Source organism: Triticum dicoccoides, chromosome 5A, assembly GCF_002162155.2.
Source record: "Triticum dicoccoides isolate Atlit2015 ecotype Zavitan chromosome 5A, WEW_v2.0, whole genome shotgun sequence".
Lineage (NCBI taxonomy): Eukaryota > Viridiplantae > Streptophyta > Magnoliopsida > Poales > Poaceae > Triticum > Triticum dicoccoides.
Genome location: NC_041388.1, coordinates 76,237,149 through 76,252,461, shown reverse-complemented (window position 1 = coordinate 76,252,461; position 15,313 = coordinate 76,237,149).

The following is a 15,313-nucleotide window of genomic DNA, read 5'->3' as shown; positions in this document are numbered from 1 at the left end:
AATTTTCAGCAATGTTACGTCCATGAAGGAAGCCAGTTTGGTCATAATGTATGAGCAGTGGGATGAGAGGTTTAACTCTATTGGTCAGGACTTTGGCAACTACTTTTGGCGTGCAGTTTTGAAGAGATATGGGTCTAAACGCGTCTGGGGTTGTTGGTGCCTGAGATTTTGGAAGAAGAACCATGTAGGCCCGGTTGAATCATTCTAAAGAAGCGGTTTGATCATGGAAGGCAGAGAAGAAGGTTAGGATGGGTTGTTTGATATCATTCCAATATTTTCTGAAGAAGATGGGTCCAAAGCCATCTGGTCCAGGGCTAGCATTGGTGTTCATAGAGAGGAAGGCTTGGTATATTTCGTCATGAGAGAAAGGTTGTGCAAGATCACTGAGCTGGGGGAGGGGTGAGGGGTACAGTTGTTGCAAGCTGTTGGAAGAAGTCTTTTAAGATGTCAGCTTTTTGTTCGTGCAGAAAAACTTCAGAAGTGTTGTGTAAAAGCATGGGAATCTTGTTTGATCGAGAGCGCTACATAGCCTAGGCGTGGAAGAATCGAGTGTTTTTGTCACCGTCAATGGCGACCCTGATCTTTCCCCTCTGTTTCCAGAAGGCAATTTTTGTTTGATGTTACGTTGTAGCAAGTTGGAGAGCGTGAGCCTCGGTTTTTGTTCGATCGGGAAGAGAGGAGCGAATTCCTCGTTTAGGTCAAGGTCCTGGAGAGCGAGTTTGCAATTTGTTTCTCGTTGATAGATGGGCCGCAGCGACTTAGCCCAAGACTTTAGGGCCGATCTTGTACCTTTAATTTTTTGAGCGAGAGAAGCAGCAGGATCAATGGAAAGCCCACCGTGGCGCTGTGGGCCGAGCTGCCAGCAGTCACGCACAATTTTAGAACAAGCTGGGAAGGAGGTCCAGAATCGTTCAAATCGAAAAAGGCGGGAAGATGGGACGGATGTGGATACGGTGACGAGGAGTGGAACATGAGCAGAGACAAATCGAGTGAGGGAGGTGAGGTGTGAGTTGGGGAAAAGAGCATCCCAAGATAGATTGATCAGTACCCTATCTAGGCGAATCAGCATGGGGGATAGTCTTTTATTTGACCAGGTAAATTCTCTATCAAGGAGCGGGAGCTCTAAGAGTGCAAGTTGGTCGATGGTGTCGTTAAAGGCGTCTGCCTCTGATTGTCTAAAGTTGTCGTTGTTGCGTTCATTGGGGAATCGAGTAAGGTTGAAATCACCTATTAGGAGCCAGGGAGATTGAGGTGGTGGTTTGATCTGTTTCAGTTCGTCAAGGAAAACTAGCTTTAGCTCTCGTTGCGAGGGGGCGTAGACATTAGTGATGAAGATGTTGTGTGGCGATGCAAGACATGATAGCGTTAATGTGGATGTGAAACACCTGTGTTGGCAGTTGAGAAGCGAGAAGCAACATGAGTTAGAAGCCGAGGGAATGCCGCCCGCCGTTCTGATTGCGTCGCGGTGGTTATTAGAGTCTAGGAAGCGCGGCAAGATCGATCGTAGTTTGATCGTGTCTGGTTTTTGTAATTTGGTTTCTTGAAGAAGGGCAATGGATGGACGTAAGAGATTGATTTCATAGAACACATTGGAGCACTTATCATTATCTCCTAGACCGCGAACGTTCCAGGACACGATAGAGTAGGTAGTGTTTTTCATAATGGAAACTTAAGTTGGCACCTTACATAGGGGTATTGACCCGACAAGCAACCATTTCGAGTCAAGGTACAGTATGGCAAACTGACAGAAGCAGGCATGAGCACCATTACAACTAGATTAAACCTAACACATCGACTACGGGTCGGAGCGAGGCCCCAGATACATGGCCAGACATGGCCGCCACACACGTGGCCGTGGAGAAGAGAGCGCATCATGGCGATCCCAGGCCACCAGAACCGGAAGCGAGGTCCGCCAGCATCTCCGGCGTGGCGCCGCAGGCAGCAGCAACGGCGGCCAGGTCCTCAGGCGAGGCAGGACCGTGAGCAGAGCCGTCGATGAGCCCAGAGTCGTCGCAGAGCCGAGCGTGGATCAGGGCATCGGAGAGATCTTTGGAAGCAGCAGATAGGTCGAGCTTCTTTGCCTTGGAGCGCATGGCCTTGGAGGTCATGGAAGAGTAGATAGGCGGCTCTATTTCAGCCAGCCTAGCGCTGCGTCTGGCCTTGATGCTGGAGTCAGCAGCCATCTTGGCGCGCCTACTGATGCGCCTGGCAAGGCACTCGTGCGTAGGCTCCGGGGGCAGGTCCAATGGCTAGACGGAGAGATCCACAGGAAGGGGGAGCGGCTGAAGGGCAGGTGGGGATGGTGGAGGAGGCGGCGTAGGTGGCAGGGGAAGTGGAGATGGTGGGGCTGGCAATGCAAGCAGGGGGCGTGCATGGCGCGAGCGAGCGTGCAGCTTCTGTGGAGAGGGGGAGCGAGCGGGAGGGGTCCATGGGGCATGAACAACCATGGCAACGGGCATGTCGTCAGCCATGACTGCGAGGATTGGGATGCCGTCGAGCGGCCTGTCAGCAGTGGGAGATGGGGGAGGGCCTAAGGGCGACTCCGGGGTGCATGCAAATGGTGACATGGCCGTGGCAATGTTCCTGATTTGAGTAACGGTGGAGGGTGAGAGGCGAGGGTTTGATGAGAGGAAGGATAGGGAGCCGTCATCCCCGTCCTCAGAACTGAAGGGCGATGCCCCGGAGCCGTGACGGAAGAGCGCGCAGCTCTCCAGCTTGACAACAACGACGTCGTTGTCGGGGAGACGCACCATGAGGCATGGAGGGAGGACAAAGTCGCGGGCAACCATGACGAGCGCGCGAACGCTTGAGTGGTCACCCTGGAAGCAGTGTTGGTCGGCGGAGACAAAGTCACCAAGGTGAGAGAAGAAGTAGTCTGCCCCCTCCGGGTGCCAGAGCTCGTCGGGGTAATCAAAAGCCTCGATCTCAGCCATGTGAATGAAGATGGCCGTGGATCTATTGTCAGCGTGTTTAGGCCTTTCAAAGAACAGGATATTTCCCTGGTGGTGGATCGGCCCATGGCCAGTGGCCGCAAGGCGCTCCTCTGCGTTGGCAAAGGAGAGACGGCCGGCGCCACGTGCGGAGGAAGTGAGGCCGAACGTGGGATTGTTGCGGTGTTGAGCGAGAGCCTGGCGGATGAACCTAAATGGGTTAGGCATGGGAGTGGCTAGGTCCACGTAGGCAAGGTTGTCAACTTGGCGGACTAGGCAGCTTGGAGGGACAAGGAGAGGGATGTGTGGTGCCGGTGGAGGGAAGCATGATGTTGCGGTGGGAATGGTGACTGGGGAAGGGGGTGGGGGTGGAGTGAAGGACGGCGTCGGGGGGAGGATGAGGAGGTGCGCGGTCCGAAGATGAGCGGGAGACGGAATGGCGGAAGGTCGTTGGTGAGGACGCAGTGGGAGCCGAACCAGATTGGTGCGCCATCGGAGCGCGTGGAGCCGGCCGACGAGCCAGAGGCGGTGTGGGTGCCCGTCGTGTGTGCCATAGAGCTGCAGGGCGGTCGCACAAAAGCAGGGTTAATACGCGGTGAAGGGGGCATAGGAGGGAAGAACGGGAGGAAGCGGATAGCCTTGCACCTGTAGCTCCGGGGGCCCGAGCACCAACAGCGAGAGCACCGGACAGGGTCGCGGCAGTCTGCGATGGTGTGGTCGCTAGCAAGGTGTCGGGGAACGTAGTAATTTCAAAAAAATTCCTACGCACACGCAAGATCATGGTGATGCATAGCAACGAGAGGGGAGAGTGTGATCTACGTACCCTCGTAGACCGACAGCGGAAGTGTTATGACAACGCGGTTGATGTAGTCGTACGTCTTCATGGCCCGATCGATCAAGCACTGAAACTACGACACCTCCGAGTTCTAGCACACGTTCAGCTCGATTACGATCCCCGGACTCCGATCCAGCAAAGTGTCGGGGAAGAGTTCCGTCAGCACGACGGCGTGGTGACGATCTTGATGTTCTACTGCCGCAGGGCTTCGCCTAAGCACCACGACAATATTATCGAAGACTATGGTGGAAGGGGGCACCGCACACGGCTAAGAGAACGATCTTAGAGATCAACTTGTGTGTCTAGAGGTGCCCCCTGCCCCCGTATATAAAGGAGCCAAGGGGGGGTGTGGCCGGCCTAGGAGGAGGCGCGCAGGAGGAGTCCTACTCCTACCGGGAGTAGGACTCCCCCCCTTTCCCTAGTTGGATTAGGACTTGGGGAAGAAGGAAGAGAGGGAAGAAAGGAAAGGGGGGCGCCGCCCCCCTCCTTGTCCAATTCGGACTTGGGGGGGAGGGGCGCGCAGCAGCCCCTAGGCCTCCTCTCCTCTTCCTCCACTAGGCCCATTAAGGCCCATTAGGTTACCGAGGGGTTCCGGTAACCTCCCGGTACTCCGGTAAAATGCCGATTTCACCCAGAACACTTCCGATGTCCAAACATAGGCTTCCAATATATCAATCTTTATGTCTCGACCATTTTGAGACTCCTCGTCATGTCCGTGATCACATCCGGGACTCCGAACTAACTTCGGTACATCAAAATATATAAACTCATAATGAAACTGTCATCGTAACGTTAAGCGTGCGGACCCTACGGGTTCAAGAACAATGTAGACATGACCGAGACATGTCTCCAGTCAATAACCAATAGCGGAACCTGGATTCTCATATTGGCTCCTACATATTCTACGAAGATCTTTATCGGTTAGACCGCATAACAACATACTTTGTTCCCTTAGTCATCGATGTGTTACTTGCCCGAGATTCGATCGTCGGTATCTCAATACCTAGTTCAATCTCGTTACCGGCAAGTCTCTTTACTCGTTTCGTAATACATCATCTCACAACTAACTCATTAGTTGCAATGCTTGCAAGGCTTATGTGATGTGCATTACCGAGAGGGCCCAGAGATACCTCTCCGACAATCGGAGTGACAAATCCTAATCTCGAAATACGCCAACCCAACATGTACCTTTGGAGACACCTGTAGAGCTCCTTTATAATCACCCAGTTACATTGTGACGTTTGGTAGCACACAAAGTGTTCCTTCGGCAAATGGGAGTTGCATAATCTCTTAGTCATAGGAACATGTATAAGTCATGAAGAAAGCAATAGCAACATACTAAACGATCGGGTGCTAAGCTAATGGAATGGGTCATGTCAATCACATCATTCTCCTAATAATGTGATCCCGTTAATCAAATAACAACACATGTCTATGGTTAGGAAACATAACCATCTTTGATTAACGAGCTAGTCAAGTAGAGGCATACTAGTGACGTTTAGTTTGTCTATGTATTCACACAAGTATTATATTTTCGGATAATACAATGCTAGCATGAACAATAAACATTTATCATGATATAAGGAAATAAAATAATAACTTTATTATTGCCTCTAGGGCATATTTCCTTCAGTCTCCCACTTGCACTAGAGTCAATAATCTAGATTACACAGTAATGATTCTAACACCCATGGAGCTTTGGTGTTGATCATGTTTTGCTCGTGGAAGAGGCTTAGTCAATGGGTCTGCTACATTTAGATCCGTATGTATCTTGCAAATCTCTATGTCTCCCACCTGGACTAGATCCCGGATGGAATTGAAGCGTCTCTTGATGTGCTTGGTTCTCTTGTGAAATCTGGATTCCTTTGCCAAGGCAATTGCACCAGTATTGTCACAAAAGATTTTCATTGGACCCGATGCACTAGGTATGACACCTAGATCGGATGTGAACTCCTTCATCCAGACTCCTTCATTTTCTGCTTCCGAAGTAGCTATGTACTCTGCTTCACATGTAGATCCCGCCACAACGCTTTGTTTAGAACTGCACCAACTGACAGCTCCACCGTTTAATGTAAACATGTATCTGGTTTGCGATTTAGAATCGTCCGGATCAGTGTCAAAGCTTGCATCAACGTAACCATTTACGATGAGCTCTTTGTCACCTCCATATATGAGAAACATATCCTTAGTCCTTTTCAGGTATTTCAGGATGTTCTTGACCGCTGTCCAGTGATCCACTCCTGGATTACTTTGGTACCTCCCTGCTAGACTTATATCAAGACACACATCAGGTCTGGTACACAACATTGCATACATGATAGAGCCTATGGCTGAAGCATAGGGAACATCTTTCATTTTTCTCTCTATCTTCTGCATTGGTCGGGCATTGAGTCTTACTCAATTTCACACCTTGTAACACAGGCAAGAATCCTTTCTTTGCTTGATCCATTTTGAACTTCTTCAAAACTTTGTCAAGGTATGTGCTTTGTGAAAGTCCAATTAAGCGTCTTGATCTATCTCTATAGATCTTAATGCCCAATATGTAAGCAGCTTCACCAAGGTCTTTCATTGAAAAACTCTTATTCAAGTATCCCTTTATGCTATCCAGAAATTCTATATCATTTCCGATTAGTAATATGTCATCTACATATAATATCAGAAATGCTACAGAGCTCCCACTCACTTTCTTGTAAATACAGGCTTCTCCAAAAGTCTGTACAAAACCAAATGCTTTGATCACACTATCAAAGCATTTATTCCAACTCCGAGAGGCTTGCACTAGTCCATAAATGGATCGCTGGAGTTTGCACACTTTGTTAGCTCCCTTTGGATCGACAAAACCTTCCGGCTGCATCATATACAACTCTTCTTCCAGGAATCCATTCAGGAATGCAGTTTTTACATCCATCTGCCAAATTTCATAATCATAAAATGCGGCAATTGCTAACATGATTCGGACATACTTAAGCATCGCTACGGGTGAGAAGGTCTCATCGTAGTCAATCCCTTGAACTTGTCGAAAACCTTTTGCGACAAGTCGAGCTTTGTAGACAGTAACATTACCGTCAGCGTCAGTCTTCTTCTTGAAGATCCATTTATTCTCAATTGCTTGCCGATCTTTGGGCAAGTCAACCAAAGTCCACACTTTGTTCTCATACATGGATCCCATCTCAGATTTCATGTCTTCAAGCCATTTTGCGGAATCTGGGCTCACCATCGCTTCTCCATAGTTCGTAGGTTCATCATGATCTAGTAGCATGACTTCCAGAACAGGATTACCGTACCACTCTGGTGCGGATCTTACTCTGGTTGATCTACGAGGTTCAGTAGTATCTTGTTCTGAAGTTTCATGATCATCATCATTAGCTTCCTCACTAATTGGTGTAGGTGTCACAGAAACTGGTTTCTGTGATGTACTACTTTCCAATAAGGGAGCAGGTACATTTACCTCATCAAGTTCTACTTTCCTCCCACTCACTTCTTTCGAGAGAAACTCCTTCTCTAGAAAGTTTCTGAATTTAGCAACAAAAGTCTTGCCTTCGGATCTGTGATAGAAGGTGTATCCAATAGTTTCCTTTGGATATCTTATGAAGACACATTTCTCCGATTTGGGTTCGAGCTTATCAGGTTGAAGCTTTTTCACATAAGCATCGCAGCCCCAAACTTTCAAAAACGACAACTTTGGTTTCTTGCCAAACCACAGTTCATAAGGCGTCCTCTCAATGGATTTTGATGGTGCCCTACTTAACGTGAATGCGGCCGTCTCTAAAGCATAACCCCAAAACGATAGCGGTAAATCAGTAAGAGACATCATAGATCGCACCATATCAAGTAAAGTATGATTATGACGTTCAGACACACCATTACGCTGTGGTGTTCCGGGTGGCGTGAGTTGCGAAACTATTCCGCATTGTTTCAAATGTACACCAAACTCGTAACTCAAATATTCTCCTCCACGATCAGATCATAGGAATTTTATTTTCTTGTTACGATGATTTTCAACTTCACTCTGAAATTCTTTGAACTTTTCAAATGTTTTAGACTTATGTTTCATTAAGTAGATATACCCATATCTGCTTAAGTCATCTGTGAAGGTGAGAAAATAACGATATCCGCCACGAGCCTCAACATTCATCGGACCACATACATCTGTATGTATGATTTCCAACAAATCTATTGCTCTCTCCATAGTACCGGAGAACGGTGTTTTTGTCATCTTACCCATAAGGCACGGTTCGCAAGTACCAAGTGATTCATAATCAAGTGGTTCCAAAAGTCCATCAATATGGAGTTTCTTCGTGTGCTTTACACCGATATGACGTAAACGGCAGTGCCACAAATAAGTTGCACTATCATTATCAACTCTGCATCTTTTGGCTTCAACATTATGAATGTGTGTGTCACTACTATCGAGATTTAATAAGAATAGACCATTCTTCATGGGTGCATGACCATAAAAGATTTTACTCATATAAATAGAACAACCATTATTCTCTGATTTAAATGAATAACCGTCTCGCATCAAACAAGACCCAAATATAATGTTCATGCTCAACGCTGGCACCAAATAACAATTATTTAGGTCTAATACTAATCCCGAAGGTAGATGTAGAGGTAGCGTGCCGACCGCGATCACATCGACTTTGGAACCATTTCCCACGTGCATCGTCACCTCGTCCTTATCCAAGCTTCACTTAATCCGTAGTCCCTGTTTCGAGTTGCAAATGTTAGCAACAGAACCAGTATCAAATACCCAGGTGCTACTGCGAGCATTAGTAAGGTACACATCAATAACATGTATATCGCATATACCTTTGTTCACCTTGCCATCCTTCTTATCCGCCAAATACTTGGGGCAGTTCCGCTTCCAGTGACCAGTCTGCTTGCAATAGAAGCACTCAGTTTTAGGCTTAGGTCCAGATTTGGGTTTCTTCTCTTGAGCAGCAACTGGCTTGTTGTTCTTTTTGAAGTTCCCCTTCTTCTTCTCTTTGTCCTTTTTCTTGAAACTAGTGGTCTTGTTGACCATCAACACTTGATGCTCCTTCTTGATTTCTACCTCCGCAGCTTTCAGCATTGCGAAGAGCTCGGGAATAGTCTTATTCATCCCTTGCATATTATAGTTCATCACGAAGCTCTTGTAGCTTGGTGGCAGTGATTGGAGAATTCTGTCAATGACGCAATCATCCGGAAGATTAACTCCCAATTGAATCAAGTGATTATTATACCCAGACATTTTGAGCATATGCTCACTGACAGAACTGTTCTCCTCCATCTTGCAGCTATAGAACTTATTGGAGACTTCATATCTCTCAATCCGGGCATTTGCTTGAAATATTAACTTCAACTCCTGGAACATCTCATATGCTCCATGACGTTCAAAACGTTGTTGAAGTCCCGATTCTAAGCCATAAAGCATGGCACACTGAACTATCGAGTAGTCATCAGCTTTGCTCTGCCAGACGTTCATAACATCTGGTGTTGCTCCAGCGGCAGGCCTAGCACCCAGCGGTGCTTCCAGGACGTAATTCTTCTGTGCAGCAATGAGGATAATCCTCAAGTTACGGACCCAGTCCGTGTAATTGCTACCATCATCTTTCAACTTTGCTTTCTCAACGAACGCATTAAAATTCAACGGAACAACAGCACGGGCCATCTATCTACAATCAAACATAAACAAGCAAGATACTATCAGGTACTAAGTTCATGATAAATTTAAGTTCAATTAATCATATTACTAAAGAACTCCCACTTAGATAGACATCCCTCTAATCCTCTAAGTGATCACGTGATCCAAATCAACTAAACCATGTCCGATCATCACGTGAGATGGAGTAGTTTCATTGGTAAACATCACTATGTTGATCATATCTACTATATGATTCACGCTCGACCTTTCGGTCTCCGTGTTCCGAGGCCATATCTGCATATGCTTGGCTCGTCAAGTATAACCTGAGTATTCCGCGTGTGCAACTGTTTTGCACCCGTTGTATTTAAATGTAGAGCCTATCACACCCGATCATCACGTGGTGTCTCAGCACGAAGAACTTTCGCAACGGTGCATACTCAGGGAGAACACTTCTTGATAATTAGTGAGAGATCATATTAAGATGCTACCGTCAATCAAAGCAAGATAAGATGTATAAAAGATAAACATCACATGCAATCAATATAAGTGATATGATATGGCCGTCATCATCTTGTGCTTGTGATCTCCATCTTCGAAGCACCATCATGATCACCATCGTCACCGGCGCGACACCTTGATCATCATCGTAGCATCGTTGTCTTCTCGCCAATCTTATGCTTCCACGACTATCGCTATCGCTTAGTGATAAAGTAAAGCATTACAGCGCAATTGCATTGCATACAATAAAGCGACAACCATATGGCTCCTGCCAGTTGCCGATAACTCAGTTACAAAACATGATCATCTCATACAATAAAATTTAGCATCATGTCTTGACCATATCACATCACAACATGCCCTGCCAAAACAAGTTAGACGTCCTCTACTTTGTTGTTGCAAGTTTTACGTGGCTGCTACGGGCTTAGCAAGAACCGTTCTTACCTACGCATCAAAACCACAATGATAGTTTGTCAAGTTGGTGATGTTTTAACCTTCGAAAGGACCGGGCGTAGCCACACTTGGTTCAACTAAAGTTGGAGAAACTGACACCGCTAGCCACCTTTGTGCAAAGCACGTCGGGAGAACCGGTCTCGCGTAAGCGTACGCGTAATGTCGGTCCGGGCCGCTTCGTCCAACAATACCGCCGAACCAAAGTATGACATGTTGGTAAGCAGTATGACTTATATCGCCCACAACTCACTTGTGTTCTACTCGTGCATATAACAACAACGCATAAAACCTAGGCTCTGATACCACTGTTGGGGAACATAGTAATTTCAAAAAATTTCCTACGCACACGCAAGATCATGGTGATGCATAGCAATGAGAGGGGAGAGTGTGATCTATGTACCCTCGTAGACCGACAGCGGAAGCGTTATGACAACGCGGATGATGTAGTCGTACGTCTTCACGGCCCGATCGATCAAGCACCAAAACTACGGCACCTCCGAGTTCTAGCACACGTTCAGCTCGATGATGATCCCCGGACTCCAATCCAGCAAAGTGTCGGGGAGATCGAAGAGCGCAGCGGGCTAGCAGCGGTGGCAGGGGCGTGGCACTGGGTAATGGCAATCTCGGGATGGAGCTGAGGGGACTGGGCAGAGAGTAGGCTGACGGAGGTAGGGGAGGCAGGTGGTGGAGTAGACGTGATGATGGTCGCATGCGTGTGCATGCATGCGTTGGTTTTGTCACGCGATGAGGACGAGCAGGGGGGGCGATTGTGGGACCCGCGAATTAGTGGCTGTTGGGTAAGATATGGGGTGCGCGTTGGAACCTGGGGGATCGAGCAGGCCCAGCGGCCGACCGGGGGGCGGCTGTGGCGACGCTCGTGGGCCGGATGCGTCAGTGGTATGTGATGGGTGGCGTGAGGTCGGGTCGTCTATGGTTGGATTATTTAACGAACTAGGCTGGTCGAGGGGGGGGGTACGGTGCAGTCGTCTACACCGTCTTGTTTTCTTTCTGGAGAAAGGATGCGGGGAGACTTGGCGGGGGAGGCCGAACCAGATGAGCGGCACACGTGTCCCAGGCCATCGATTGCGTTCCGGTCAACCGAGGCAGGAATCCACGCATGGAACAGTGTGGTGTATCTTGGTGTGCAGGTGAGAGAGATCTTGCGGTAGTTTTTTAGTTGATGGGTGCGGTCCAAGCAAGGACGTGCGGTGAGTGGGCAGGACGAGTGCGAATGGGTCGATTGAGTCCGGTTCAAACACGACAGGCAATGGTACCGATCGCACTATTTGAGATGCTTGGTCAAACGAGTCAAATAGTTGAAGTTCAAAATTTGAAAAAAGGATGGGCGCGCAACGGAGGACCTCATATCTGACCTTGACCGAGTACACATGCACTAAAAACAAGTTCGGAGCGAGCGTGACCGCATGGAAAACTCGTTGGAACGAAAACTGGTGGTCTAGAGAATTATTAATCAGAGTTTCATTAGCGCAAACTGACTTAGAAGAGAACACGATCCAGATAGGAGTATTTGGTTGGTGTGTTAGGCATGTGGTAGGAGTGGTGACAAGGCAGTGGTACTTAGAAAAAATCAGCTTATTGAACGAAATGCCAGGCCGGAACGGTCGTACCTTTGCATGCGATCGCTGAGTGGAGAGAGTTGCGGGAGTTGCAGCAGGTCCAGCAGGCAGCCGACCGTTGGCGAGAGTATGGCCCACCTGCATGGAGGCCATGCACGGAGAGGAGGGTGTTGAGTCGTCGACGACAACACGAGGAGGCGCCAGCACATCATGTAGCGGCAAGGATGGTCGCGCCGCCAGCATGGCCGGCGAGGCATGAGGCGCCACAGTGATGGTGGCGAACATGCGAGGCGCCACAATCGCGGAGCAGGCCGCCATGAGCATGGCAACGTGGCGGGAGGCGACCGGCACATTGAACGCAGCATTGGAGAGGCGTTGAACTTCGATAGAACACGCAGGTCCACCAAAGCGGAAGGAGAGAAGCGAGGCGACGAGAGTTTCATCGACCATAAAATCAGCTTTATGGACGAAGAAGATGACTGAGGTGGGCGAGGCCGAGGCAGTTGGCGCTGCGAAAACTTTGGATGAGCAGAAATCATGAATGTTGCGCGTGAAGTCGACGCCGGGCGAGGGGAAGAACCCGAGCTGAGAGCGCAGGAATGCGTCGGCATGGCCGAAGCGGTCGCCGATGTCAAAGGGCTTTTTTTGGTGGATGGGTGGACGGTGGGTGGAGGTGGGTGGCGGTGGAAAAGGGAGAAACTGGATGGAGTGACTTGTGGCGACGAGGATGGGCTCGGCGATGAGAGCTTGAACGATGCGCATATCAGAGACAGAGATGCGAAAGAGTTGATCGTGGAGGCAAATCACCTGGAAAGCGGGGGCGTTGCCGCCCAGGCAGGCTTGCATGAGGACGGCCGCCAGTTCTTCGTCAAGGACGAGCGAAGAATGGTGGACATGCATGGAGAGGAAGCATGGGGGTTCATGGCGACGCGGGTTGATATGCTTGGAAAGGCACCGCCGTACTTGCGCCTGGAAGTCGTCACCCATGGCGTCGCCGACGCCGAGCGCGGCCCGCAAGGCTTTGGCGGTGGGGGAGTCATGCCATCGGAGTGGGTCATGGAAGGTGGCCGTCGTAGGAGGCAGGGGAGGGGTGGAGGCGGTGGGTGGGACTGGGACGCCGGAGGGGAGAGGGGAGCCATGCATCTGTTGCTAGATATATCCTCAAGTGATACTCGTATCATGTTTGGCTCTTTATGCCATGAGCGGAATTTAAAGATTGAATTATATATTTGATATCACTAACACACATCTATTTTTTCTTTTGACAGTGCACTGTATGTGGCAAGGAGGCGATGATGAGCCCAAGGCTGCCAAAACAATATCTTCCCTGTCCAGGAGCTCCAAATATGTGTCTCGGCGCGAAGGATACGAACCATGGCCATTGGAGTTTGAACATGACACCGTTGATGGAGACAATTAAGGGATGCCTCACATACACCGTCAACAATTGAGTTGACGGTGTTGTGTCTCGGGACACGGTACAAGCAAGCTGTAGTTGCCTCCCTCCCGTATACATGTTTGTTTTGACATGAGCCAAATATATTATAATTTACCTGACATGAATTGTATGTATCATGTAAAATGTATAATCAAATTATGGGTTTTAAGTGTTGCTTGCTTTTCAACACCTATTTAGATTATGATTGCAATTGTTTCTAAGGGATGCCTCACATACACCATTTTCTTTTCTTTTTAATCAATGGTACGAGTGAAAAAAAAATGAGGAAGGTACAAGTGGAAAAAATGTTTCCTTGTAGATCCAGTCACACATTGATGGGAAAGGTCGTCAACAATGAGAAGGAAAAGGCCGCTCACATATATTAGTCTGAAATCCTCTGGCCCCTGGATATCGCAGAGCTGGCGCGCAAGTAAACATAGAGAAAGAAAGGAGAAATAAGATGCATGAATGAAGATGGGGAACGCATGGAAGATGCTCTAATCAATATTTTGTTATATTTTTGTGATGTTCCAGTGTCGCATGTATATACCTATCTCTGACTAAATTTACAATTGAATGGCAATGTCCGAGCATTTATTTGGGAGCCAATAACCTTCAACTTCTATGATATTTCATCAAGGGCATAAGGATATAAATTTTTTGGGGGCCAATAACCTTCAACTTCTACCACTAAAACAAAATTCAAGTATGAGTCACATGTATTTTGTTTTAGTGGTACATTGTATAGTACAAGAAAGTATAATAAAATATTTTATGGGATGAGCACTTTAGTGAAGGGGTTGCAAGGATGATGGGAGACAAAATATCTCCTCCCCTCCCTCCCCTTTCCCCTCCATTGTGACTGACAAGGGGTGATGGTGTCAGCGGCCAACAATGATGGTAAGCAACATATAAGTTTGTTGTTCCGTGACAACGCACAGGTATTCAACTAGTATTAATTAAATTTTTGACCGTGTCAAAATCTGATGTCAACAGGCTGCTGTAGATGGTCTTACTCTATGTATGCTAGTCTAAGCGGAGACGGTAAAAAATTACCGAACGAAACGCGTCGCTAGTTCACCTTGAACAAAAAGCCGCGACCGCTGCTCGCGATACACATCACCCCCCTGCTGAAACACGGCTAAAAAAACCTGCCAAAACTAAAACATGGCTCGCTCATAAAAAACCAGAACATGCCTGGCTCAGACCCTCCTCATCCTGTGTGGCTCCCTCGATTGATCCCAAATCCCTAATTAATCCCACCGCCGCCTAGAGCACAAGAGCGGGCAGCGGCAGCCGGCGAACGCCAAGTACGGCGTGACCAGCCAGGTGGGCCGGTAGAGGAGAGCCGAGGTGCGCAGCCCCGGCCGGATTAGTTACTTAGTTTCTCAATTCAGTTTGTTAACGGATTCAAGATGCAAATCCAGATTGTTATCCAGGACGATTGGACGAAGAGGGAGCAAATCTATGAGTGAAAGGGATAAGGGAAGGGAAGGAATGCAAAATGAAAGGTTAGTTACTTTAGTTTCTTAATTATGCGTTTGAGTGCTTGATGATTGAATTGCACGAACAAGTTTTCACCTGGATTGTACCACGTGTTCTAGTTAATGTCATATAATCTAGTTAGTGTGTGGACTGTCTTGGTTATGCATCATAAAATATATATTTTTTGTGTGCGTATCACTCCGCCACACCTACAAATTAATTCTGGCTCGGCCACAGCCGAAAAAGTTCACATCCTTTTGAAGAGGCGCAAATACATTTCGAATATAGGGCACGAAACACATCCTAGGTAGAATATTATGATTTATTGATCCAACAAGTTCCACCATGTTTTAATAGCCAACTTACAATCCATTACAACATCTAACCAGTATACTTCTGAAACTAAACATAGGCATGCTTGCAGTAGCTTCCCAGGCACCAAACTGAACCCATCTCATCCATGGGGTTTCT